This window comes from Bombina bombina, chromosome 1 (assembly GCF_027579735.1).
Source record: "Bombina bombina isolate aBomBom1 chromosome 1, aBomBom1.pri, whole genome shotgun sequence".
Lineage (NCBI taxonomy): Eukaryota > Metazoa > Chordata > Amphibia > Anura > Bombinatoridae > Bombina > Bombina bombina.
Window position 1 is genome coordinate 1,197,950,249 of NC_069499.1, and position 26,361 is coordinate 1,197,976,609.

Consider the following 26,361-nt stretch of genomic DNA (forward strand, 5'->3'; position numbering starts at 1 on the left):
TTTCTTTCCTATGACATGGAGAGTCCACAACGTCATTCCAATTACTAGTGGGAACCAATACCCAAGCCAGAGTACACGGAATGAACAGGGAGAGAGAACAAGGCAAGAGGACCTAAACAGAAGGCACCACCGCTTGAAGAACCTGTCTCCCAAAGAAGGCCTCAGGCAAGGAAAAAGAATCAAATTTACAGAATTTGGTAAAAGTATGCAAAGAGGACCATGTTGACGCCGTGCAAATCTGTTCCATAGAAGCTTAATTTGTGAAAGCCCAAGAAGAGGAGACAGCCCTAATGGAATGACTCGCAATTCTTTCAGGTGGCTGCTGTCCAGCAGTATCATAAGCGAAACGAGTGATATATCTTAACCAGAGGAAAAGAGAAGCAGAAGTGGCTTCTGACCGCCTTAACTGCATGAAAATAAGATACAGGGAATCACACTGAAAGCTCAGAAACTCTGCATCGGCTCAAACAAAGCCTGCTGCAAACCTTAAGAAATGTGATAAGGCTCCAAGGAGAAGCAACAGGTTTAATGACAGGCCTGATTCTAAGGTAACCTCCAAGGTGGAAGAGATGACATCGTCACCAGATCCACGAACCAGATCCTGCAAGGTTTTGAACTGCAACATGAATGCAGTGCCTTAGACCGTTAGGCCATCCTGACATTCATGCAAAAGCTATTAGAATGACAGAAGCTCTCTCCTGATTGATACGAGCAATGACTCGTGGAAGAAGAGCAAACAGAGGAAAACAGGTATGTCAGAGAGAAAATCCAAGGAACCGCTAAAGCGTCTGAGCGTCCTGAGGATCTCTAGGCCTTGAACAGTAGCTTGGCGTTGTGACGACACACCATCAGATCCAACTCTGGAACCTCCCACCGGAGGGTTATCATTGAAAATACTTATGGATGGAAAACCCACTCCCCGAGTCCCCGGGATGAAAAGTGTGCTTAAAAAAAAAAATTTGCCTCTCCAGAAGTCCACTCCTGGAATGTGGATAGTAGATAGAAGACAGTTGTTAGCTTCCACCCACTGAAGAATGCGAATCACCTCCTTCATGACTAAGGAGCTGTGAGTTCCTCCTTTGTGGATGATGTAAGTCACTGAGGTGATGTCGTCCGACTGGAATCCAATAAACCAGACTAAAGACAATTGAGGCCAAGCTGTCAAGACATTGAAGGTTGTTCTAACTTCAAAATATTTATGGGAAGAGAAGACTCCTCCCGAGACCACAGGCCCCAAGCTTTTAGAAGACACCAAACTGCTCCCCAGCCTAGTAGGCTGGCATTCACAAACACCCAAGAAGGTCTCAGGAAGCAAGTGCCGAGAGACAGATGTTCCTGTGAAAAACACCACGAGAGAGAGACTCTAGATAAGGGATCCAGATTTATCCTCTGCGATAAATCAGCATGGTCTCCGTTCCATTGACTCAGCATGCAAAGTTGCAGCTGGAACCAAGCAAAAGAATGATGTCCATGAAAGCAACCATCAGACCAATCACCTCCATGCCTAGAGCCACCGGTGGACGAATAGCAGACTGGTGAGAAAGTCAAAAAGAAAGAAAAACATAATTTATGTAAGAACTTACCTGATAAATTCATTTATTTTATAATGGCAAGAGTCCATGAGCTAGTGACGTATGGGATATACATTCCTACAAGGAGGGGGCAAAGTTTCCCAAATCTCAAAATGCCTATAAATACACCTCCCACCACACTCATGCCTTAGTTTAACTGGAGGAACTGGAAAATATTGTGCTTTTCTAAGAAAAAATATAACCACCAAAAACAGGGTGGGCCTCATGGACTCTTGCCATTATGAAAGAAATTAATTTATCCAGGAAGTTTTCTTTCATGTAAATGGCAAGAGTCCATTAGCTAGTGAAGTATGGAATAAAATACCCAAGATGTGGAAGTCCACAGAAGAGTCACTAGAGAGGGGAGGGATAAAATAAAAACAGCTATTTCCGCTGAGAAATTAAATCCAAAAAATAAGTTCTTAAAAACAGAAGAATCAAACTGAGACAGCTGCCTGAAGAACTTTTCTACCAAAGACTGCTTCAGAAGAAGCAAATACATCGAAATGGTAAAATTTTGTAAATATATGCAAAGACAACCAAGTTGCTGCTTTGAAAATCTGATCAACTGAAGCTTCATTCTTAAAAGCCCAAGAAGTGGCAACTGATCTAGTAGAATGAGCCGTAATTCTCTGAGGCGGAGACTGCCCCGCCACCAAGTAAACCTTGTGAATCAAAAGCTTTAATCAAGATGCCAAAGAAAAGGCAGAGGCTTTCTCACCTTTCCTAGAACCAGAAAAGACAAAAATAGACTAGAAGTCTTACTGAAATCTAGTAGCCTCAACATAGTATTTCAAAGCTCTTACCACATACAAAGAGTAACGATTTCTCAAGAGAATTCTTAGGATTCGGACACAAGGAAGGAACAACAATTTCCCTACTAATGTTGTTCGAACATTTGGAAGAAATTTAAACGATGTCCGCAAAACAGCTTTATCCTGATGGAAAATCAGCAAAGGAGACTCACAAGAGAGGAGAGACAATTCAGAAACTGTTCTAGCAGAAGAGATAGCCAAAAGGAACAATACTTTCCAAGAAAGCAGTTTAATATCCAAAGAATGCATAGGCTCAAATGGAAGAGCCTGCAAAACCTTCAAAACCCAATTAAGACTCCAAAAAGGAGAAAACATAATTTATGTAAGAACTTACCTGATAAATTCATTTCTTTCATATTGGCAAGAGTCCATGAGCTAGTGACGTATGAGATATACAATCCTACCAGGAGGGGCAAAGTTTTCCAAACCTCAAAATGCCTATAAATACACCCCTCACCAAACCCACAAGTCAGTTTAACGAATAGCCAAGTAGTGGGGTGATAAAAAAGGAGCAAAAATGCATACAAAAAGAGGAACTGGAAAAATAATTGTGCTTTTATACAAAAATCATAACCACCATAAAAAGGGTGGGCCTCATGGACTCTTGCCAATATGAACAAAATTAATTTATCAAGTAAGTACTTGCATAAATTATGTTTTCTTTCATGTAATTGGCAAGAGTCCATGAGCTAGCTACGTATGGGATAGAAATACTCAAGATGTGGAAGTCCACAGAAGAGTCACTAGAGAGGGAGGGATAAAATAACAGCTATTTGCACTGAGAATTAAATCCACTCAAAAAAAAATAAGTCTCTCATAAATTAGAAGAAAAAAAAACTTAAATAATATACAAAAGAATCAAACTGAGACAGCTGCCTGAAGAACTTTTCTACCAAAGACTGCTTCAGAAGAAGCAAATACATCAAAAATGTTAACATTCAGTAAATGTATGCAAAGAAGACCAAGTTGCTGCTTTGCAAATCTGATCAACCGAAGCTTCATTCTTAAAAGCCCAAGAAATGGTGACTGATCTAGTAGAATTAACTGTAATTCTCTGAGGCGGAGATTGCCCCGCCTCCAAATAAGCCTTGTGAATCAAAAGCTTTAACCAAGATGCCAAAGAAATGGCAGAGGCTTCCTAACCTTTTCTGGAACCAGAAAAACAACAAATAGACTAGAAGTCTTCTGAAATCCTGGAAACTTCGATATAGAATTATAAAGCTCTTACCACATCCAAAGAATGTAAAGAACTCTCAAAGAATTCTTTAGGATTAGGACACAAAGAAGGAACAACAATTTCTCTACTAATGTTCTTCAAATTCACAATCTTAGGAAAAAAAAAATAAGTCCACAAAACAACTTATCTAGATGAAAAAAATCAGATAAGGAGACTTACAAGAGTCGATAAATCAGAAACGCTTGTAGCAGAAGAGATAGTCAAAAGAAACAACACTTTCCAAGAAAGTAGATAATCTTCAAAGAAAAGATAGGCTCAAAAGAGAAGAGCCTGCAAAATCTTTAAACCAAATAAGACTCCAAAAAGAAGAAATTAATAAATGAACAGGCTTGATAACAACCAAAGCCTGAACAAAACAGTGAATATCAGGAAATTGAAACAATCTTTCTAGGAAATAAAACAGAAAGAAGAGAGATTTGTCCCTTCAAAAAATTTGCAAACTTATCCAAACCATCCTGAAAAAAACTGTAAAATCCTAGGAATTCTAAAAGAATGCCAAAAGAATTTATAAGAAGAACACCATAAAAACATAATTTATGTAAGAACTTACCTGATAAATTCATTTCTTTCATATTAGCAAGAGTCCATGAGCTAGTGACGTATGGGATATACATTCCTACCAGGAGGGGCAAAGTTTCCCAAACCTCAAAATGCCTATAAATACACCCCTCACCACACCCACAATTCAGTTTAACGAATAGCCAAGAAGTGGGGTGATAAGAAAAAAGTGCGAAAGCATATAAAATAAGGAATTGGAATAATTGTGCTTTATAAAAAAAAATCATAACCACCCCAAAAAAAGGGCGGGCCTCATGGACTCTTGCTAATATGAAAGAAATGAATTTATCAGGTAAGTTCTTACATAAATTATGTTGTCTTTCATGTAATTAGCAAGAGTCCATGAGCTAGTGACGTATGGGATAATGATTACCCAAGATGTGGATCTTTCCACACAAGAGTCACTAGAGAGGGAGGGATAAAATAAAGACAGCCAATTCCTGCTGAAAATAATCCACACCCAAAATAAAGTTTAACGAAAAACATAAGCAGAAGATTCAAACTGAAACCGCTGCCTGAAGTACTTTTCTACCAAAAACTGCTTCAGAAGAAGAAAATACATCAAAATGGTAGAATTTAGTAAAAGTATGCAAAGAGGACCAAGTTGCTGCTTTGCAAATCTGATCAACCGAAGCTTCATTCCTAAACGCCCAGGAAGTAGAAACTGACCTAGTAGAATGAGCTGTAATTCTCTGAGGCGGAGTTTTATCCGACTCAACATAGGCAAGATGAATTAAAGATTTCAACCAAGATGCCAAAGAAATGGCAGAAGCTTTCTGGCCTTTTCTAGAACCGGAAAAGATAACAAATAGACTAGAAGTCTTTCTGAAAGATTTAGTAGCTTCAACATAATATTTCAAAGCTCTAACAACATCCAAAGAATGCAGCGATTTCTCCTTAGAATTCTTAGGATTAGGACATAATGAAGGAACCACAATTTCTCTACTAATGTTGTTGGAATTCACAACTTTAGGTAAAAATTCAAAAGAAGTTCGCAACACCGCCTTATCCTGATGAAAAATCAGAAAAGGAGACTCACAAGAAAGAGCAGATAATTCAGAAACTCTTCTGGCAGAAGAGATAGCCAAAAGGAACAAAACTTTCCAAGAAAGTAATTTAATGTCCAATGAATGCATAGGTTCAAACGGAGGAGCTTGAAGAGCCCCCAGAACCAAATTCAAACTCCAAGGAGGAGAAATTGACTTAATGACAGGTTTTATACGAACCAAAGCTTGTACAAAACAAAGAATATCAGGAAGAATAGCAATCTTTCTGTGAAAAAGAACAGAAAGAGCAGAGATTTGTCCTTTCAAGGAACTTGCAGACAAACCCTTATCTAAACCATCCTGAAGAAACTGTAAAATTCTCGGAATTCTAAAAGAATGCCAAGAAAAATGATGAGAAATACACCAAGAAATATAAGTCTTCCAGACTCTATAATATATCTCTCTAGATACAGATTTACGAGCCTGTAACATAGTATTAATCACAGCGTCAGAGAAACCTCTTTGACGAAGAATCAAGCGTTCAATCTCCATACCTTTAAATTTAAGGATTTCAGATCCTGATGGAAAAAAGGACCTTGTGACAGAAGGTCTGGTCTTAACGGAAGAGTCCACGGTTGGCAAGAGGCCATCCGGACAAGATCCGCATACCAAAACCTGTGAGGCCATGCCGGAGCTACCAGCAGAACAAACGAGCATTCCTTCAGAATCTTGGAGATTACTCTTGGAAGAAGAACTAGAGACGGAAAGATATAGGCAGGATGATACTTCCAAGGAAGTGATAATGCATCCACTGCCTCCGCCTGAGGATCCCGGGATCTGGACAGATACCTGGGAAGTTTCTTGTTTAGATGGGACGCCATCAAATCTATTTCTGGAAATTCCCACATTTGAACGATCTGAAGAAATACCTCTGGGTGAAGAGACCATTCGCCCGGATGCAACGTTTGGCGACTGAGATAATCCGCTTCCCAATTGTCTACACCTGGGATATGAACCGCAGAGATAAGACAGGAGCTGGATTCCGCCCAAACCAAAATTCGAGATACTTCTTTCATAGCCAGAGGACTGTGAGTTCCTCCTTGATGATTGATGTATGCCACAGTTGTGACATTGTCTGTCTGAAAACAAATGAACGATTCTCTCTTCAGAAGAGGCCAAAACTGAAGAGCTCTGAAAATTGCACGGAGTTCCAAACTATTGATCTGTAATCTCACCTCCTGAGATTCCCAAACTCCTTGTGCCGTCAGAGATCCCCACACAGCTCCCCAACCTGTGAGACTTGCATCTGTTGAAATTACAGTCCAGGTCGGAAGCACAAAAGAAGCCCCCTGAATTAAACGATGGTGATCTGTCCACCACGTTAGAGAGTGTCGAACAATCGGTTTTAAAGATATTAATTGAGATATCTTTGTGTAATCCTTGCACCATTGATTCAGCATACAAAGCTGAAGAGGTCGCATGTGAAAACGAGCAAAGGGGATCGCGTCCGATGCAGCAGTCATAAGACCTAGAATTTCCATGCATAAGGCTACCGAAGGGAATGATTGTGACTGAAGGTTTCGACAAGCTGCCATCAGTTTTAGACGCCTCTTGTCTGTTAAGGACAGAGTCATGGACACTGAATCTATTTGGAAACCCAGAAAGGTTACCCTTGTCTGAGGAATCAATGAACTTTTTGGTAAATTGATCCTCCAACCATGATCTTGAAGAAACAACACAAGTCTATTCGTATGAAATTCTGCTAAATGTAAAGACTGAGCAAGTACCAAGATATCGTCCAAATAAGGAAATACCACAATACCCTGTTCTATGATTACAGACAGAAGGGCACCGAGAACCTTTGTAAAAATTCTTGGAGCTGTAGCAAGGCCAAACGGCAGAGCCACAAACTGGTAATGCTTGTCCAGAAAAGAGAATCTCAGGAACCGATAATGATCCGGATGAATCGGAATATGCAGATATGCATCCTGTAAATCTATTGTGGACATATAATGCCCTTGCTGAACAAAAGGCAAGATAGTCCTTACAGTTACCATCTTGAACGTTGGTATCCTTACATAACGATTCAATATTTTTAGATCCAGAACTGGTCTGAAGGAATTCTCCTTCTTTGGTACAATGAAGAGATTTGAATAAAACCCCATCCCCTGTTCCAGAACTGGAACTGGCACAATTACTCCAGTCAACTCTAGATCTGAAACACAATTCAGAAATGCTTGAGCTTTTACTGGATTTACTGGGACACGGGAAAGAAAAAATCTCTTTGCAGGAGGTCTCAACTTGAAACCAATTCTGTACCCTTCTGAAACAATGTTCTGAATTCAAAGATTGTGAACAGAAGTGATCCAAATTTCTTTGAAAAAACGTAACCTGCCCCCTACCAGCTGAGCTGGAATGAGGGCCGCACCTAAATGTGGACTTAGAAGCAGGCTTTGCCTTTCTGGCTGGCTTAGATTTATTCCAGATTGGAGATGGTTTCCAAACTGAAACTGCTCCTGAGGATGAAGGATCAGGTTTTTGTTCTTTGTTGAAACGAAAGGAACGAAAACGATTAGCTCTGTTTTTACCCTTAGATTTTTTATCCTGTGGTAAAAAAGTTCCTTTCCCGCCAGTAACAGTTGAAATAATAGAATCCAACTGAGAACCAAATAATTTGTTACCCTGGAAAGAAATGGAAAGTAGAGTTGATTTAGAAGCCATATCAGCATTCCAAGTCTTAAGCCATAAAGCTCTTCTAGCTAAAATAGCTAGAGACATAAACCTGACATCAACCCTGATAATATCAAAGATGGCATCACAGATAAAATTATTAGCATGCTGAAGATGAATAATAATATCATGAGAATCATGATGTGTTACTTGTTGCGCTAAGGTTTCCAACCAAAAAGTTGAAGCTGCAGCAACATCAGCCAAAGATATAGCAGGTCTAAGAAGATTACCTGAACACAGATAAGCTTTTCTTAGAAAGGATTCAATTTTCCTATCTAAAGGATCCTTAAACGAAGTACCATCTGACGTAGGAATAGTAGTACGTTTAGCAAGGGTAGAAATAGCCCCATCAACCTTAGGGATTTTGTCCCAAAATTCTAATCTGTCAGACGGCACAGGATATACTTGCTTAAAACGTTTAGAAGGAGTAAATGAATTACCCAATTTATCCCATTCTTTGGAAATCACTGCAGAAATAGCATTAGGAACAGGAAAAACTTCTGGAATAACCACAGGAGATTTAAATACCTTATCCAAACGTTTAGAATTAGTATCAAGAGGACCAGAATCCTCTATTTCTAAAGCAATTAGAACTTCTTTAAGTAAAGAACGAATAAATTCCATTTTAAATAAATATGAAGATTTATCAGCATCAACCTCTGAGACAGAATCCTCTGAACCAGAAGAGTCATCAGAATGATGATGTTCATTTAAAAATTCATCTGTAGGGAGAGAAGTTTTAAAAGATTTTTTACGTTTACTAGAAGGAGAAATAACAGACATAGCCTTCTTTATGGATTCAGAAACAAAATCTCTTATGTCATCAGGAACATTCTGCACCTTAGATGTTGAAGGAACTGCAACAGGCAATGGTACTTTACTAAAGGAAATATTATCTGCATTAACAAGTTTGTCATGACAATCAATACAAACAACAGCTGGAGGAATAGCTACCAAAAGTTTACAGCAGATACACTTAGCTTTGGTAGATCCAGCACTAGACAGCGATTTTCCTGTAGTATCTTCTGACTCAGATGCAACGTGAGACATCTTGCAATATGTAAGAGAAAAAACAACAACATATAAAGCAAAATTGATCAAATTCCTTAAATGACAGTTTCAGGAATGGGAAAAAATGCCAAAGAACAAGCTTCTAGCAACCAGAAGCAATGAAAAATGAGACTTAAATAATGTGGAGACAAAAGCGACGCCCATATTTTTTAGCGCCAAATAAGACGCCCACATTATTTGGCGCCTAAATGCTTTTTGGCGCCAAAAATTACGCCACATCCGGAACGCCGACATTTTTGGCGCAAAATAACGTCAAAAAATGACGCAACTTCCGGCGACACGTATGACGCCGGAAACGGAAAAGAATTTTTGCGCCAAAAAAGTCTGCGCCAAGAATGACGCAATAAAATGAAGCATTTTCAGCCCCCGCGAGCCTAACAGCCCACAGGGAAAAAAGTCAAATTTTTGAAGGTAAGAAAATGATTAAATTAAATGCATTATCCCAAATATGAAACTGACTGTCTGAAAATAAGGAATGTTGAACATTCTGAGTCAAGGCAAATAAATGTTTGAATACATATATTTAGAACTTTATAAACAAAGTGCCCAACCATAGCTTAGAGTGTCACAGAAAATAAGATTTACTTACCCCAGGACACTCATCTACATGTTTGTAGAAAGCCAAACCAGTACTGAAACGAGAATCAGCAGAGGTAATGGTATATATAAGAGTATATCGTCGATCTGAAAAGGGAGGTAAGAGATGAATCTCTACGACCGATAACAGAGAACCTATGAAATAGACCCCTTAGAAGGAGATCACTGCATTCAAATAGGCAATACTCTCCTCACATCCCTCTGACATTCACTGCACGCTGAGAGGAAAACCGGGCTCCAACTTGCTGCGGAGCGCATATCAACGTAGAATCTAGCACAAACTTACTTCACCACCTCCATCGGAGGCAAAGTTTGCAAAACTGAATTGTGGGTGTGGTGAGGGGTGTATTTATAGGCATTTTGAGGTTTGGGAAACTTTGCCCCTCCTGGTAGGAATGTATATCCCATACGTCACTAGCTCATGGACTCTTGCTAATTACATGAAAGAAATATAGGTTTTCCAAACCTGATATGTTCCTTGAAACAGACTTATAGCCTGCAACATAGTGATAAAAATGGAGAAACCTCTATGACTAAACATTAATCAATTTCCATACCTTCAAATTAGAAATTTGAGATCCCGATAGAAAAATAGCCCCTAAAACAAAAAAGGGCTGGCCAAAGATAAAGCGGCCAAGGATGGCAACTGGACATCCGAACAAGATCCACATACCAAACTTGTGAGGCCATGCCGATATCAGAAACACATGAGACTGTTCCAATATGATCTTGGAAATCAACCTTGGAAGAAAAAAACAGAGGTGGAAAGATGAAGTCAGGTTGCAAAACCAAGACACCGCTAATGCATCCACCATTTCTGCCTTAGGATCCCTGGACCTAAAAAGGTACCTGGGAATTTGAGAAAACACATCTGTATAGAGATACCACTCTGCCGGATGTAAAAACTGACGGCTGAAATAATCCACCTCCCAAATGTCTAAACCTGAGATAAAAAAATCATAGAAAATAGACAGGAGATGAATTCCATCTAAGAACATATTCAAGATATTTCTTAATTGCTTAAGGAACTACGAGTCCCTATTTGTTGATTAACATATGCCACAATTATGATATTGTCTGTCTAAAAGTAAAAATGAAAAAGTTCTCTCCTAAAAGAGGCCAAGCCTGAAAGAACTCTGAAAAATAGCACGGAGTTCTAAAATATCAAATGGAAACCTCGCCTCTTGAAGTTTCCAAACCGCTTGTGCTGTCAAAAGACCCTCAGACGGCTCCCCAACCTGTAAGACTTGCATCCAGTAAGACTACAGTCCAGGAAGGACGAACAAAAGGAGGCCCCTTGAATAAAACAATGATAGACTAATCACCAAAACAGAGAGAGTAGAGGATTTTAAAAATATCAACTGTGATATTTAAAAATACCTGTATCATTGATTCAGTATGCAAAGCAAAAAGAGATCTCAAATGAAAACGAGCAAAGGGAACCACGCCTGATGCAGCAGTTATGAGACCTAAAACTTCCATGCATATAGCCACTAAAAGAGATGTTCTAGACTGTAATTTAGATAGGCTAACGCCAATTACAATTGACTTTTGTCCGATAAAAACAAAGACATCAACACAGAATCCATCTAGAAACTTAAAAAGTAGTGACCCTTGTCTGAGGAATCACAAAACTCTTAGGGTAAATTAAATCCTCTAACCATGTCTTGAAGAAACAAAAAGGAAATTTATGCTTACCTGACAAATTTATTTCTTTTACGATATGACCAGTCCACAGATTTCATCATTACTTATGGGATTAAATCTCCTGTTAGCAGGAAGTGGCAAAGAGCACCACAGCAGAGCTGTATATATAGCTCCTCCCTTCCCTCCCACTCCAGTCATTCGAACGAAGTTAGGAAGAGAAAGGAAAAGCCAAAAGTGCAGAGGTGACTGAAGTTTAATAAAAATAAGTACATACCTGATTTAGAAATGACAGGGTGGGCCGTGGACTCGTCATATCATAAAAGAAATAAATTTATCAGGTAAGCATAAATTTCCTTTTCATTTACAAGATATGACGAGTCCACGGATTTCATCCTTACTTATGGGATACAATACCAAAGCTATAGGACAAGAATGAAAGGGAGGGACAAGACAGGAACCTAAACGGAAGGCACCACTGCTTGAAGAACCTTTCTCCCAAAAACAGCCTCAGAAGAAGCAAAAGTATCAAATTTGTAAAATTTGGAAAAAGTGTTTAGAGACGACCAAGTTGCAGCCTTGCAAATCTGTTCAACAGAAGCATCGTTTTTAAATGCCCATGAGGAAGCCACAGCCCTAGTAGAATGAGCCGTAATTCTTTCAGGAGGCTGCTGTCCCGCAGTCTCATATGCCAGACGGATGATACTCTTCAGCCAAAAAGAAAGAGGTAGCCGTAGCTTTCTGGCCCCTACGCTTTCCAGAAAAAACAACAAATAATTTAGATGATTGACGAAATTCCTAAGTCGCCTGCAAGTAAAACTTCAGGGCACGGACCACGTCCAAGTTATGCAACATACGCTCCCTTCTTAGAAGGGTTAGGACATAATGAAGGAACAATAATTTCCTGATTAATTTTCTTATTAGAAACAACCTTAGGAAGGAAACCAGGTTTGGTACGTAAAACCACCTTACCAGAATGGAAGATAAGATAAGGCGAGTCACATTGTAACGTTGAAAGCTCAGAAACTCTAGGAGCAGAAGAAATAGCAACCAAAAATAAAACCTTCCAAGATAACAACTTAATATCTATGGAATGCATGGGTTCTAACGAAACCCCTTGAAGAACATTAAGAACTAAATTCAAACTCCAGGGTGGAGCAATTGGTCTAAACACAGGCTTGATTCTGGTTAGAGTCTGACAAAAACATAATTTATGCTTACCTGATAAATTTATTTCTCTTGTAGTGTATCCAGTCCACGGATCATCCATTACTTATGGGATATTAACTCCTCCCCAACAGGAAGTGCAAGATGATTCACCCAGCAGAGCTGCTATATAGCTCCTCCCCTAACTGCCATTACCAGTCGTTCGACCGAAAACATGCAGAGAAAGGAAAACCATAGGGTACAGTGGTGACTGTAGTTTAATGGAAAAATTACCTGCCTTAAAGTGACAGGGCGGGCCGTGGACTGGATACACTACAAGAGAAATAAATTTATCAGGTAAGCATAAATTATGTTTTCTCTTGTTAAGTGTATCCAGTCCACGGATCATCCATTACTTATGGGATACCAATACCAAAGCTAAAGTACACGGATGACGGGAGGGACAGGCAGGCTCTTTATACGGAAGGAACCACTGCCTGAAGAACCTTTCTCCCAAAAACAGCCTCCGAAGAAGCAAAAGTGTCAAATTTGTAAAATTTGGAATAAGTATGAAGAGAAGACCAAGTTGCAGCCTTGCAAATCTGTTCAACAGAAGCCTCATTCTTAAAGGCCCAAGTGGAAGCCACAGCTCTAGTAGAATGTGCTGTAATTCTTTCAGGAGGCTGCTGTCCAGCAGTCTCATAGGCTAACCGTATTATGCTACGAAGCCAAAAGGAGAGAGAGGTAGCCGAAGCTTTTTGACCTCTCCTCTGACCAGAATAAACGACAAACAGGGAAGACGTTTGTCGAAAATCCTTAGTTGCCTGTAGATAAAATTTCAGGGCACGGACTACATCTAGATTGTGTAGCAGACGTTCCTTTTTCGAAGAAGGATTAGGACACAAAGATGTAACCACAATCTCTTGATTGATATTCCTGTTAGTGACCACCTTAGGTAGGAACCCAGGTTTAGTACGCAGAACTACCTTGTCTGAATGAAAAATCAGATAAGGAGAATCACAATGTAAGGCAGATAACTCAGAGACTCTTCGAGCCGAGGAAATCGCCATTAAAAACAGAACTTTCCAAGATAACAACTTGATATCAATGGAATGAAGGGGTTCAAACGGAACCCCCTGTAAAACATTAAGAACTAAGTTCAAACTCCATGGTGGAGCAACAGTTTTAAACACAGGCTTGATCCTAGCTAAAGCCTGACAAAAAGCTTGAACGTCCGGAACTTCTGACAGACGTTTGTGTAAAAGAATGGACAGAGCTGAAATCTGTCCCTTTAAGGAACTAGCGGATAAACCCTTTTCTAAACCTTCTTGTAGAAAAGACAATATCCTCGGAATCCTAACCTTACTCCATGAGTAACTCTTGGATTCGCACCAATATAAGTATTTGCGCCATATCTTATGGTAAATCTTTCTGGTAACAGGCTTCCTAGCCTGTATTAAGGTATCAATAACTGACTCAGAAAAACCACGTTTTGATAAAATCAAGCGTTCAATTTCCAAGCAGTCAGCTTCAGAGAAATTAGATTTTGATGTTTGAAGGTACCCTGGATCAGAAGGTCCTGTTTCAGAGGTAGCGACCAAGGTGGACAGGATGACATGTCCACTAGATCTGCATACCAAGTCCTGCGTGGCCATGCAGGCGTTATTAGAATCACTGATGCTCTCTCCTGTTTGATTCTGGCAATCAATCGAGGAAGCATCGGGAAGGGTGGAAACACATAAGCCATCCCGAAGGTCCAAGGTGCTGTCAAAGCATCTATCAGAACCGCTCCCGGATCCCTGGATCTGGACCCGTAACGAGGAAGCTTGGCGTTCTGTCGAGACGCCATGAGATCTATCTCTGGTTTGCCCCAACGTCGAAGTATTTGGGCAAAGACCTCCGGATGAAGTTCCCACTCCCCCGGATGAAAAGTCTGACGACTTAAGAAATCCGCCTCCCAGTTCTCCACTCCCGGGATGTGGATTGCTGACAGGTGGCAAGAGTGAGACTCTGCCCAGCGAATTATCTTTGATACTTCCATCATTGCTAGGGAGCTTCTTGTCCCTCCCTGATGGTTGATGTAAGCTACAGTCGTGATGTTGTCCGACTGAAACCTGATGAACCCCCGAGTTGTTAACTGGGGCCAAGCCAGAAGGGCATTGAGAACTGCTCTCAATTCCAGAATGTTTATTGGTAGGAGACTCTCCTCCTGATTCCATTGTCCCTGAGCCTTCAGAGAATTCCAGACAGCGCCCCAACCTAGTAGGCTGGCGTCTGTTGTTACAATTGTCCAGTCCGGCCTGCTGAATGGCATCCCCCTGGACAGATGTGGCCGAGAAAGCCACCATAGAAGAGAATTTCTGGTCTCTTGATCCAGATTCAGAGTAGGGGACAAGTCTGAGTAATCCCCATTCCACTGACTTAGCATGCACAATTGCAGCGGTCTGAGATGTAGACGTGCAAAGGGTACTATGTCCATTGCTGCTACCATTAAGCCGATCACCTCCATGCATTGAGCTACTGACGGGTGTTGAATGGAATGAAGGACACGGCATGCATTTTGAAGCTTTGTTAACCTGTCTTCTGTCAGGTAAATCTTCATTTCTACAGAATCTATAAGAGTCCCCAAGAAGGGAACTCTTGTGAGTGGAAAGAGAGAACTCTTCTTTTCGTTCACCTTCCATCCATGCGACCTTAGAAATGCCAGTACTAACTCTGTATGAGACTTGGTAGTTTGAAAGCTTGAAGCTTGTATCAGAATGTCGTCTAGGTACGGAGCTACCGCAATTCCTCGCGGTCTTAGTACCGCCAGAAGAGCACACAGAACCTTTGTGAAGATTCTCGGAGCCGTAGCCAATCCGAATGGAAGAGCTACAAACTGGTAATGCCTGTCTAGAAAGGCAAACCTTAGATACCGGTAATGATCTTTGTGAATCGGTATGTGAAGGTAAGCATCCTTTAAATCCACTGTGGTCATGTACTGACCCTTTTGGATCATGGGTAAAATTGTCCGAATAGTTTCCATTTTGAACGATGGAACTCTTAGGAATTTGTTTAGGATCTTTAAATCCAAGATTGGCCTGAAAGTTCCCTCTTTTTTGGGAACCACAAACAGATTTGAGTAAAACCCTTGTCCTTGTTCCGACCGCGGAACCGGATGGATCACTCCCATTAATAAAAGATCTTGTACGCAGCGTAGAAACGCCTCTTTCTTTATTTGGTTTGTTGACAACCTTGACAGATGAAATCTCCCTCTTGGGGGAGAGAATTTGAAGTCTAGAAGGTATCCCTGAGATATGATCTCTAACGCCCAGGAATCCTGGACATCTCTTGCCCAAGCCTGGGCGAAGAGAGAAAGTCTGCCCCCCACTAGATCCGTTCCCGGATCGGGGGCCCTCGATTCATGCTGTCTTAGGGGCAGCAGCAGGTTTCCTGGCCTGCTTGCCCTTGTTCCAGGACTGGTTAGGTCTCCAGCCTTGTCTGTAGTGAGCAACAGCTCCTTCCTGTTTTGGTGCAGAGGAAGTTGATGCTGCTCCTGCTTTGAAATTACGAAAGGAACGAAAATTAGACTGTCTAGCCTTAGGTTTGGCTCTGTCTTGAGGCAGGGCATGGCCTTTACCTCCTGTAATGTCAGCGATAATCTCTTTCAACCCGGGCCCGAATAAGGTCTGCCCTTTGAAAGGTATATTAAGCAATTTAGATTTAGAAGTAACGTCAGCTGACCAGGATTTTAGCCACAGTGCTCTGCGTGCCTGAATGGCGAATCCGGAATTCTTAGCCGTAAGTTTAGTTAAATGTACTACGGCATCTGAAATAAATGAGTTAGCTAACTTAAGGGCTTTAAGCTTGTGTGTAATCTCATCTAATGGAGCTGATTCAAGTGTCTCTTCCAGAAAATCAAACCAAAATGCTGCTGCAGCCGTGACAGGCGCAATGCATGCAAGAGGTTGCAATATAAAACCTTGTTGAACAAACATTTTCTTAAGGTAACCCTCTAACTTTTTATCCATTGGATCTGAAAAGGCACAGCTATCCTCCACCGGGATAGTGGTACGCTTAGCTAAAGTAGAAACTGCTCCCTCCACCTTAGGGACCGTTTGCCATAAGTCCCGTGTGGTGGCGTCTATTGATAACATCTTTCTAAATATCGGAGGGGGTGAGAACGGCACACCGGGTCTATCCCACTCCTTAGTAACAATTTCAGTAAGTCTCTTAGGTATAGGAAAAACGTCAGTACTCGCCGGTACCGCAAAATATTTATCCAACCTACACATTTTCTCTGGTATTGCAACTGTGTTACAATCATTCAGAGCCGCTAACACCTCCCCTAGTAATACACGGAGGTTTTCCAGCTTAAATTTAAAATTTGAAATATCTGAATCCAGTTTGTTTGGATCAGAACCGTCACCCGCAGAATGAAGCTCTCCGTCCTCATGTTCTGCAAATTGTGACGCAGTGTCTGACATGGCCCTAATATTATCAGCGCACTCTGTTCTCACCCCAGAGTGATCATGCTTACCTCTTAGTTCTGGTAATTTAGCCAAAACTTCAGTCATAACAGTAGCCATATCCTGTAATGTGATTTGTAATGGCCGCCCAGATGTACTCGGCGCTACAATATCACGCACCTCCCGAGCGGGAGATGCAGGTACTGACACGTGAGGCGAGTTAGTCGGCATAACTCTCCCCTCGTTGTTTGGTGAAATATGTTCAATTTGTACAGATTGACTTTTATTTAAAGTAGCATCAATACAGTTAGTACATAAATTTCTATTGGGCTCCACTTTGGCTTTAGCACATATAGCACAGATATCTTCCTCTGAATCAGACATGTTTAACACACTAGCAAATAAACTAGCAACTTGGAAATACTTTTCAAGTAATTTACTATAATATGAAAACGTACTGTGCCTATAAGAAGCACAGAAAAAGTTATGACAGTTGAAAATTAATAAACTGAAAAGTTATAGCATCAAATCTTTGTAAAAAACACAATTTTAGCAAAGGATTGCTCCCATTAGCAAAGGATAACTAACCCTGATAGCAGAAAAAAAAAAAAAAAAAAATACAGAAATAAACTTTTTTTTATCACAGTCAACTACAATCTCACAGCTCTGCTGTGAGTGATTACCTCCCTCAAAACAAGTTTTGAAGACCCCTGAGTTCTGTAGAGATGAACCGGATCATGCAGGGAAGACAAACTTCTGACTGAATTTTTTGATGCGTAGCAAAAGCACCAAAAAAGGTCCCTCCCCCTCACACATAACAGTGAGAGAGATCAGTAAACTGTCATAAATTAAATAAAACGACTGCCAAGTGGAAAAAAATAGTGCCCAAAATATTTTTTCACCCAGTACCTCAGAAAATTAAACGATTTTACATGCCAGCAAAAAACGTTTAACATTAATAAATTGAGTGTTATTAAAAAGCCTGTTGCTAGTCCCTGCAAATTAGGCTAAAGTTTTATGCATACAGTATAATTCCAGTGAAGTGCCATTCCCCAGAATACTGAAGTGTAAAATATACATACATGACAGCCTGATACCAGTTGCTGCTACTGCATTTAAGGCTGAGTTAACATTATATCGGTATGGCAGAATTTTCTCATCAATTCCATTGTCAGAAAATAATAAGCTGCTACATACCTCTTTGCAGATTAATCTGACCGCTGTCCCCTGATCTGAAGTTTACCTCTCCTCAGATGGCCGAGAAACAGCAATATGATCTTAACTACTCCGGCTAAAATCATAGAAAAACTCAGGTAGATTCTTCTTCAAATTCTACCAGAGAAGGAATAACACACTCCGGTGCTATTATAAAATAACAAACTTTTGATTGAAGGTATGAAACTAAGTATAATCACCACAGTCCTCTCACACATCCTATCTATTCGTTGGGTGCAAGAGAATGACTGGTAATGGCAGTTAGGGGAGGAGCTATGTAGCAGCTCTGTTGGGTGAATCCTCTTGCACTTCCTGTTGGGGAGGAGTTAATATCCCATAAGTAATGGATGATCCGTGGACTGGATACACTTAACAAGAGAAAAAACTGAACGTCTGGAACATCTGCCAAACGTTTGTGTAGTAAAATTGACAAAGCAGAGATTTGTCCCTTTAATGAACTTGCTGATAACCTTTTCTCCAATCCTTCTTGGAGAAAAGACAGAATCCTGGGAATCCTAACTCTACTCCATGAGTAGCCCTTGGATTCGCACCAATAAAGATATATACACCATATCTTATGGTAGATCTTTCTAGTAACAGTCTTACGTGCCTGAATCAAAGTATCAATGACCAAATCAGAGAACCCCCGCTTAGATAAAATCAAGCGTTCAATCTCCAAGCAGTCAGTTGCAGAGAAACTAGATTCGGATGTTGGAAGGGTCCCTGAATGAGAAGGTCCTGCCTCGATGGAAGCTTCCACGGCGGCAGAGAGGACATGTCCACTAGATCGGCATACCAAGTCCTGCAAGGCCACGCAGGCGCGATTAGAATTACTGAAGCCCTCTACCGTTTAATCCGAGCAAACACCCGGGGGCGGAGAGCAAATGGTGTTAACACATAAGCTAGGTTTAACTGCCAAGGCATCTATCAGTTCGGCCTGAGGATCCCTTGACCTGGATCCGTATCTTGGAAGCTTGGCATTCTGACGAGACGCCATCAGATCCAATTCCGGTCTGCCCCATCTGAGGATCACAGTGGCAAAGACCTCTGGATGGAGATCCCACTCCCCCGGATGAAACGTCTGTCTGCTTAAAAAGTCCGCTTCCCAGTTGTCCACTCCTGGGATGTAGATTGCTGACAGATAACAAGAGTGAGCCTCCACCCACCGAATTATCTTGGATACTTCTGTCATCGCTAAGGAACTCCTTGTTCCTCCCTGATGATTGATGTAAGCCACAGTCGTGATGTTGACCGACCGAAGCCAACTGAGGCCACGCCTGAAGCGCATTGAATATTGCTCTCAATTCCAGAACATTGATTGGAAGAAGAGACTCCGACTGAGTCCACACACCCTGAGCCTTCAGGGAATTCCAGACTGCACCCCAACCTAGTAGACTGGCGTCCATTGTCACTATCACCCATGAGGGTCTGCGGAAGCACGTCCCTTGGGACAGATAATCCGGCGACAACCACCAAAGAAGAGAGTCTCTTGTCTCCTGATCCAGATCTGAGGAGACAAATTTGCATAATCTCCATTCCACTGCCTGACCATGCTCAGTTGTAGTGGTCTGAGATGAAAACGAGCAAACGGAATGATGTCCATTGCCGCCACCATCAATCCAATTACCTCCATGCACCGAGACACTGATGGCCAAGGATTGGACTGAAGAGCTTAGCATGTATTCAGAATCTTTAACTTTCTGACCTCCGTCAAGAAAATTTTCATAGATATGGAATCTATTAGAGTTCCCAAAAAGGGAACCCTTGTCTGTGGAATTAATGAACTCTTTTCTAGATTCACCTTCCACCCGTGAGTCCTCAGAAAGGACAGAACCATGTCTGTATGAGACTTGGTCAGATGGTAAGACGATGCCTGGATCAGAATATCGTCCAGATAAGGCGCCACTGCAATGCCCCGCGGCCTACTAGAACCGGTCCCGGATCGGGGGCCGCCCCTTTATGCTGTCTTGGTAGCAGCAGCGGGCTTCTTGGGTTGTTTACCCTTGTTCCAAGCCTGGTTGGGTCTCCAGACGGACTTGGCCGGAGCAAAAGATGAAGAAGAGGGCACTCCTTTAAAGTTCCGAAAGGAACGAAAATTATTTTGTTTACCCCTCAGTTTAGCAGTTCTATCCTGAGGTAGCTGACCCTTACCTCCCGTAATGTCAGAAATGATTTCTTTCATGTCAGGCCCGAATAGGGTTTTTTCCTTTGAAAGGGATAGCCAAAAGCTTTGACTTAGATGACACATTAGCAGACCAAGATTTTAACCATAACGCTCTAAAATGGCAAATCCGGCATTCTTAGCTGCCAATTTGGCAATCTGAAAGGCGGCGTCTGTAATAAAAGAATTAGCCAGCTTAAGAGCCTTAATTCTATCTATAATATCCTCCAAACGGAGTCTCAGTCCTGAGAGACTCTAAGGCATCAAACCAGAAGGCCGCCGCAGTGGTAACTGGTACAATGTAGGCCGTTGGTTGTAAAAGGAAACCCTGATGAATAAACAACTTCTTTAGAAGACCCTCCAATTTCTTATCCATAGGGTCTTTAAAAGCACAACTGTCCTCAATAGGAATAGTTGTACACTTAGCCAGAGTAGATATAGCTCCCTCCACCTTAGGGACTGTTTGCCAAGAGTACCGAACAGTGTCAGATATGGGATACATTTTCTTAAAATTAGGAGAAGGTGAGAAAGAATAGAGTTGAATAGAAACCCAAACCCTGCTCCTGCTACAAGAATTGGTATAATCACTACAGAAAAAAAATTCACAGAGTGTACCTAGAAAGAAAGATTCTTCCCATAGGAGGTCTCATTCTAAAAATCTATTCAAACCCTAAGAGTAATACAGATTTTGGACCGAGTTCATCCAAAAACAATTTAATCTGCCCCCTACCAGAAGGGCTGGTTTGAGAAGCGAACCTTCATGCAGTCCAATAACTAGTAATTATATATAGCGTTTTTCTCCCATAAAAATACAAAAAAAAAAAAAAAAAACGCTTTTTCAGTTCTTACACTCAAAGTTAACCAAATTAGCAGCTGATAAAAACAGAAGTTATTATTACCCAAATAAATGGAACTAAATAATTTGATCTCAAAAGGCCAAAGGGCTGTATTAACCCTGCTGGGATATGAATCTATGACCCTTGGACCTAGAACAAGCGTTTGTAGTCAGGACATTCACCAACTAATCTACATCACCGGACTAAAAGTAGGGCAGAAAAAAATCTAAACCTCCAGAAATAATGAAGATAATAGAAATCAAACAAATTATTATCCTAACAAGATAGAGATAATAAAATATATTTGAAACCATAATAATATGTATAGTAAATATAATTAAATGAATACATCTAAAGTAAATAAACAGAGTAATATACTTGAGAATCTGAAACTGCTTATGCTAACTACTCAACAAAGGATGAGAGAACAGTAATGTCAGCCACAGATAAAGCTGAGCTAAAAATAAACAGTACGTGAATATGCTCTACTAAGGTTATATTCAAATTCTAAAGAATCCTGAAAATAAGTACCAATTTCCATAGAAATAGTACAGTCCCAAGAGGGAATCAGCATAACCATTCTCTAGAATATAATACAGATAGTATATTGAATAGGAAAAAACCTCAAGAGCAAATTAAAATCTTCAAATCCAGATTTGAAAAGGATTAATAATAACAGTTTATAGGAGAACTAGACTAGACAAAAAAATGTTCAAATGAGAAATAAGGAGAATTTTAACAAACTGATACAAGGTCTTTGAGCCAAACCCAAAACAGCAAAGTCGGAAATTTTTGCTCCCAACTTGATGACCTGTAGAGAAGCGTCCGCAATAAAAGAATTTGCCAATTTTAAAGCCTTAATTCTATTCTGAATTTCCTCCAGAGGAGACTCCTGTTGAAGAGAATGAGACAATGCATCAAACCAATATGCAGCCACACTGGTAATTGTAGCAATACACACAGTAGGTTGCCATTGGAACCCCTGGTGAACATACATCTTTTTAAGTAAAGCTTCCAACTTCTTATCCATGGGATCCTTAAAAGAACAACTATCCTCAATAGGAATAGTGGTCTTCTTAGCTACAGTGGAAATAGCTCCCTCTACCTTAGGAGCCGTCTGCCAAGATTACTTAAAAAAAAAAAAAAAAAAAAAAAGAGTCCGCAATAGAAAACATCTTCCTAAAAACAGGAGGAGAAAAAGGAATTCCAGGCTTCTCCCATTCCCATGAAATCATTTCTGAAACACGATCTGGAACAGGAAAAACCTCCGCCACAGAAGGAACCTGAAGAAATTTGTTAAGTTTACTAGCCTTCTTGGGAGTAACTATGACCGTCGAATCAGTCATCCAAAGTAGCCAAAACCTCCCTGAGTAACAAACTGAGGTGCTCCAGCTTACATCTGAAAGAAACAACCTCAGAATCAGCCAAAGGAGTCACACTATCAGAATCTGAAATTTCACCTTCAGACGCTACTGAAGTATCTTCTTCCTCAGTACTATGGAAAAAAACAGACATAACTGCAACAGAATCAGAAATACTTTTGCGCTTACCCTGCAACACAGGAAAAGCAGACAAAGCCTAAGATACAGCAGAGGATATGTGAGTAGCCATATCCTGCAAAGAAAAAACAACCTGAGATGAAACGCAAGGCACTGCATGTGAAGAGGATAGAGATTGGGATGAATGGGGAAGAAAGCTGCGCTACAGCTTGAACAGGAGACTCCTGAACAACATTTTCCTTAGAAAATGAAAGCTCTGTATCAATAAAACTATCCTTATACTGTAAGGTTCACTCTATACATGAGGAACAGAAAGGGATAGGTGGCTTTACATTAGCATCTAGACATAAATTGCAGGTAACCGCTTGCAAGTCCTCTTGGTCCATTATACACACAAATTAAACAAAAAAAATAAAATTTGTCTGAAAAAAACTATAATAAAACGTTACTGTCTCTTTAAATAACATTACCCAAAAACAAAGCCCAGAAAAAAAAAAAACCAACCAGCCCTGAGCCCTTACAAGCATCTCTACACCTAACAAACCCAACTGAGGTGCTTAGCCAGCCACCTACCACCCGGAAAAAACTCCTAAACGATCCGGACCTCACTGTCAAACCCCTCCTACGAAGACACACACCCAGTATCGCAGCAGCAGCAGCTGAACAAACTCTCACTTACGAAGTAAAAGTAATACTGAGAGGAAGAGCGCGCAACCCTCGCACCAAACAAAACTCCGCCCATCTTGGGCGTCTACACAACCTCCCGGTAGGCATGACAGTATCACAGTAAAAAAACACAGCCGGGAGAAAAACACAGAATTCTAAATGCCTAATGAAACTGCCTGTAAATAAAAACATAATTTATGCTTACCTGATAAATTCCTTTCTCCTGTAGTGTAGTCAGTCCACGGGTCATCCATTACTTATGGAATATATCTCTTCCTAACAGGAAACTGCAAGAGAATTACCCAGCAGAGCTGCTATATAGCTCCTCCCCTCACCTATCATACTCAGTCATTCGACCAAAGCAGACGAGAAAGGAGGAACCATAGGGTACAGTGGTGACTGGAGTTTAATTAAAATTTAGACCTGCCGTAAAAACAGGGCGGGCCGTGGACTGACTACACTACAGGAGAAAGGAATTTATCAGGTAAGCATAAATTATGTTTTCTCCTGTTAAGTGTAGTCAGTCCACGGGTCATCCATTACTTATGGAATACCAATACCAAAGCTAAAGTACACGGATGAAGGGAGGGACAAGGCAGGAACATTAAACAGAAGGAACCACTGCCTGAAGTACCTTTCTCCCAAAAATAGCCTCCGACGAAGCAAAAGTGTCAAATTTGTAAAATTTTGAAAAAGTGTGAAGCGAAGACCAAGTCGCAGCCTTGCAAATCTGTTCAACAGAGGCCTCATTTTTAAAGGCCCAGGTGGAAGCCACAGCTCTAGTTGAATGAGCTGTAATCCTTTCAGGAGGCTGCTGTCCAGTAGTCTCATAGGCTAAGCGTATTATGCTACGAAGCCAAAAAGAGGTAGCCGAAGCCTTTTGACCTCTCCTCTGTCCAGAGTAAACGACAAACAGGGAAGAAGTTTGACAAAAATCCTTAGTTGCCTGCAAATAGAATTTCAGGGCACGGACTACGTCCAGATTATGCAAAAGTCGTTCCATCTCTGTGTCCTAACCCTTCTTCAAAGAAGGAACAACAATCTCTTGATTGATACAGGTATACCTCACTTTACAGCGCTTCGCTAATACAGCGCTTTGTGGAGCTGAAGTTCAACCTCCAAGGATTATGAAATAGTGCTGTAATCATTGTGAGTTTGTGAGAAAAGTGACTGGCACTATTTTGTTATGCACAGTTCACTCTGTTTACAGCATTACAGTGCAATCTGTGTCTCAGTGCTATAGTTTGGCAAATTTTACTACAATAATTGTCACTATTTTACAAGTACAGTATTTATTGAATTCTGTGCTGTGCTAGTGTTAAATTAAACCTAGCCCTATTGCACCCCTAATATATGTTAGTTCAAACATGTTTTCAAGTTTTTAAACACACTGGCAAGTGGAAAGAAAGCTAAAACTGCCTTGTTTCACTTTAAGGCGGTTTTCACTTTACAGCGGCGCTCCGGTCCCTAACCCGCTGTATGAGCGGGGTATACCTGTATTCCTGTTAGTAACTACCTTAGGTAAGAACCCAGGTTTAGTATGCAGGACTACCTTGTCTGAATGAAAAATCAGATAAGGAGAATCACAATGTAAGGCAGATAACTCAGACTCTTCGAGCCGAGGAAATAGCCATCAAAAACAGAACTTTCCAAGATAACAGCTTGATATCAATGGAATGAAGGGGTTCAAATGGAACGCCTTGAAGAACATTAAGAACTAAGTTTAAGCTCCACGGCGGAGCAACAGACTTAAACACAGGCTTAATCCTAGTTAAAGCCTGACAGAAAGCCTGAACGTCTGGAACTTCAGCCAGACGTTTGTGTAGAAGAATAGACAGAGCAGAAATCTGTCCCTTTAACGAACTAGTAGATAAGCCCTTTTCTAAACCCTCTTGTAGAAAGGACAATATCCTAGGAATCCTAACCTTACTCCATGAGTAACTCTTGGATTCGCACCAATGTAAATATTTACGCCATATCTTATGGTAAATTTTTCTGGTAACAGGCTTCCTAGCCTGTATTAAGGTATCAATAACCGACTCCGAGAAGCCACGCTTTGATAGAATCAAGCGTTCAATCTCCATGCAGTCAGCCTCAGAGAAATTAGATTTGGATGTTTGAAAGGACCCTGAATTAGAAGGTCCTGTCTCAGAGGCAGAGACCACAGTGGACAGGACGACATGTCCACTAGGTCTGCATACCAGGTCCTGCGTGGCCACGCAGGCGCTATCAGAATCACCGAAGCTCTCTCCTGTTTGATCTTGGCAATCAAACGAGGAAGCATCGGGAATGGTGGAAACACATAAGCCATGTTGAAGACCCAAGGGGCTGTCAGAGCATCTATCAGCACCGCTCCCGGGTCCCTGGACCTGGATCCGTAACAAGGAAGCTTGGCGTTCTGACGAGACGCCATGAGATCCAGATCTGGTTTGCCCCAACGACGAATCAGTTGAGCAAAGACCTCCGGATGAAGCTCCCACTCCCCCGGATGAAAAGTCTGGCGACTTAGAAAATCCGCCTCCCAGTTCTCCACGCCTGGGATGTAGATCGCTGACAGGTGGCAAGAGTGAGACTCTGCCCAGCGAATTATCTTTGAGACTTCCAACATCGCTAGGGAACTTCTGGTTCCCCCTTGATGGTTGATGTAAGCCACAGTCGTGATGTTGTCCGACTGAAATCTGATGAACCTCAGAGTTGCTAACTGAGGCCAAGCTAGGAGAGCATTGAATATTGCTCTTAACTCCAGAATATTTATTGGGAGGAGTTTCTCCTCCTGAGTCCATAATCCCTGAGCTTTCAGGGAATTCCAGACTGCGCCCCAGCCTAGAAGGCTGGCGTCTGTTACAATCGTCCAATCTGGCCTGCGAAAGGTCATCCCCTTGGACAGATGTGGCCGAGAAAGCCACCATAGAAGAGAATCTCTGGTCTCTTGATCCAGATTTAGTAGGGGGGACAAATCTGAGTAATCCCCGTTCCACTGACTTAGCATGCACAATTGCAGCGGTCTGAGATGCAGGCGCGCAAATGGTACTATGTCCATTGCCGCTACCATTAAGCCGATTACTTCCATGCACTGAGCTACTGACTGGTGTGGAATGGAGTGAAGGACACGGCAAGCATTTAGAAGTTTTAATAACCTGGCCTCTGTCAGGTAAATTTTCATCTCTACAGAATCTATAAG

At 41.2% G+C, this 26,361-nt stretch overlaps 1 protein-coding gene across 4 annotated transcripts in view; it reads right to left on the reverse strand.

Annotated features, from left to right (window-relative positions):
- KAT7 (lysine acetyltransferase 7) overlaps positions 1–26,361 on the reverse strand; it is a 292,481-nt gene that overhangs the window by 103,256 nt on the left and 162,864 nt on the right. The gene's annotated exons all lie outside the window — the stretch shown is intronic.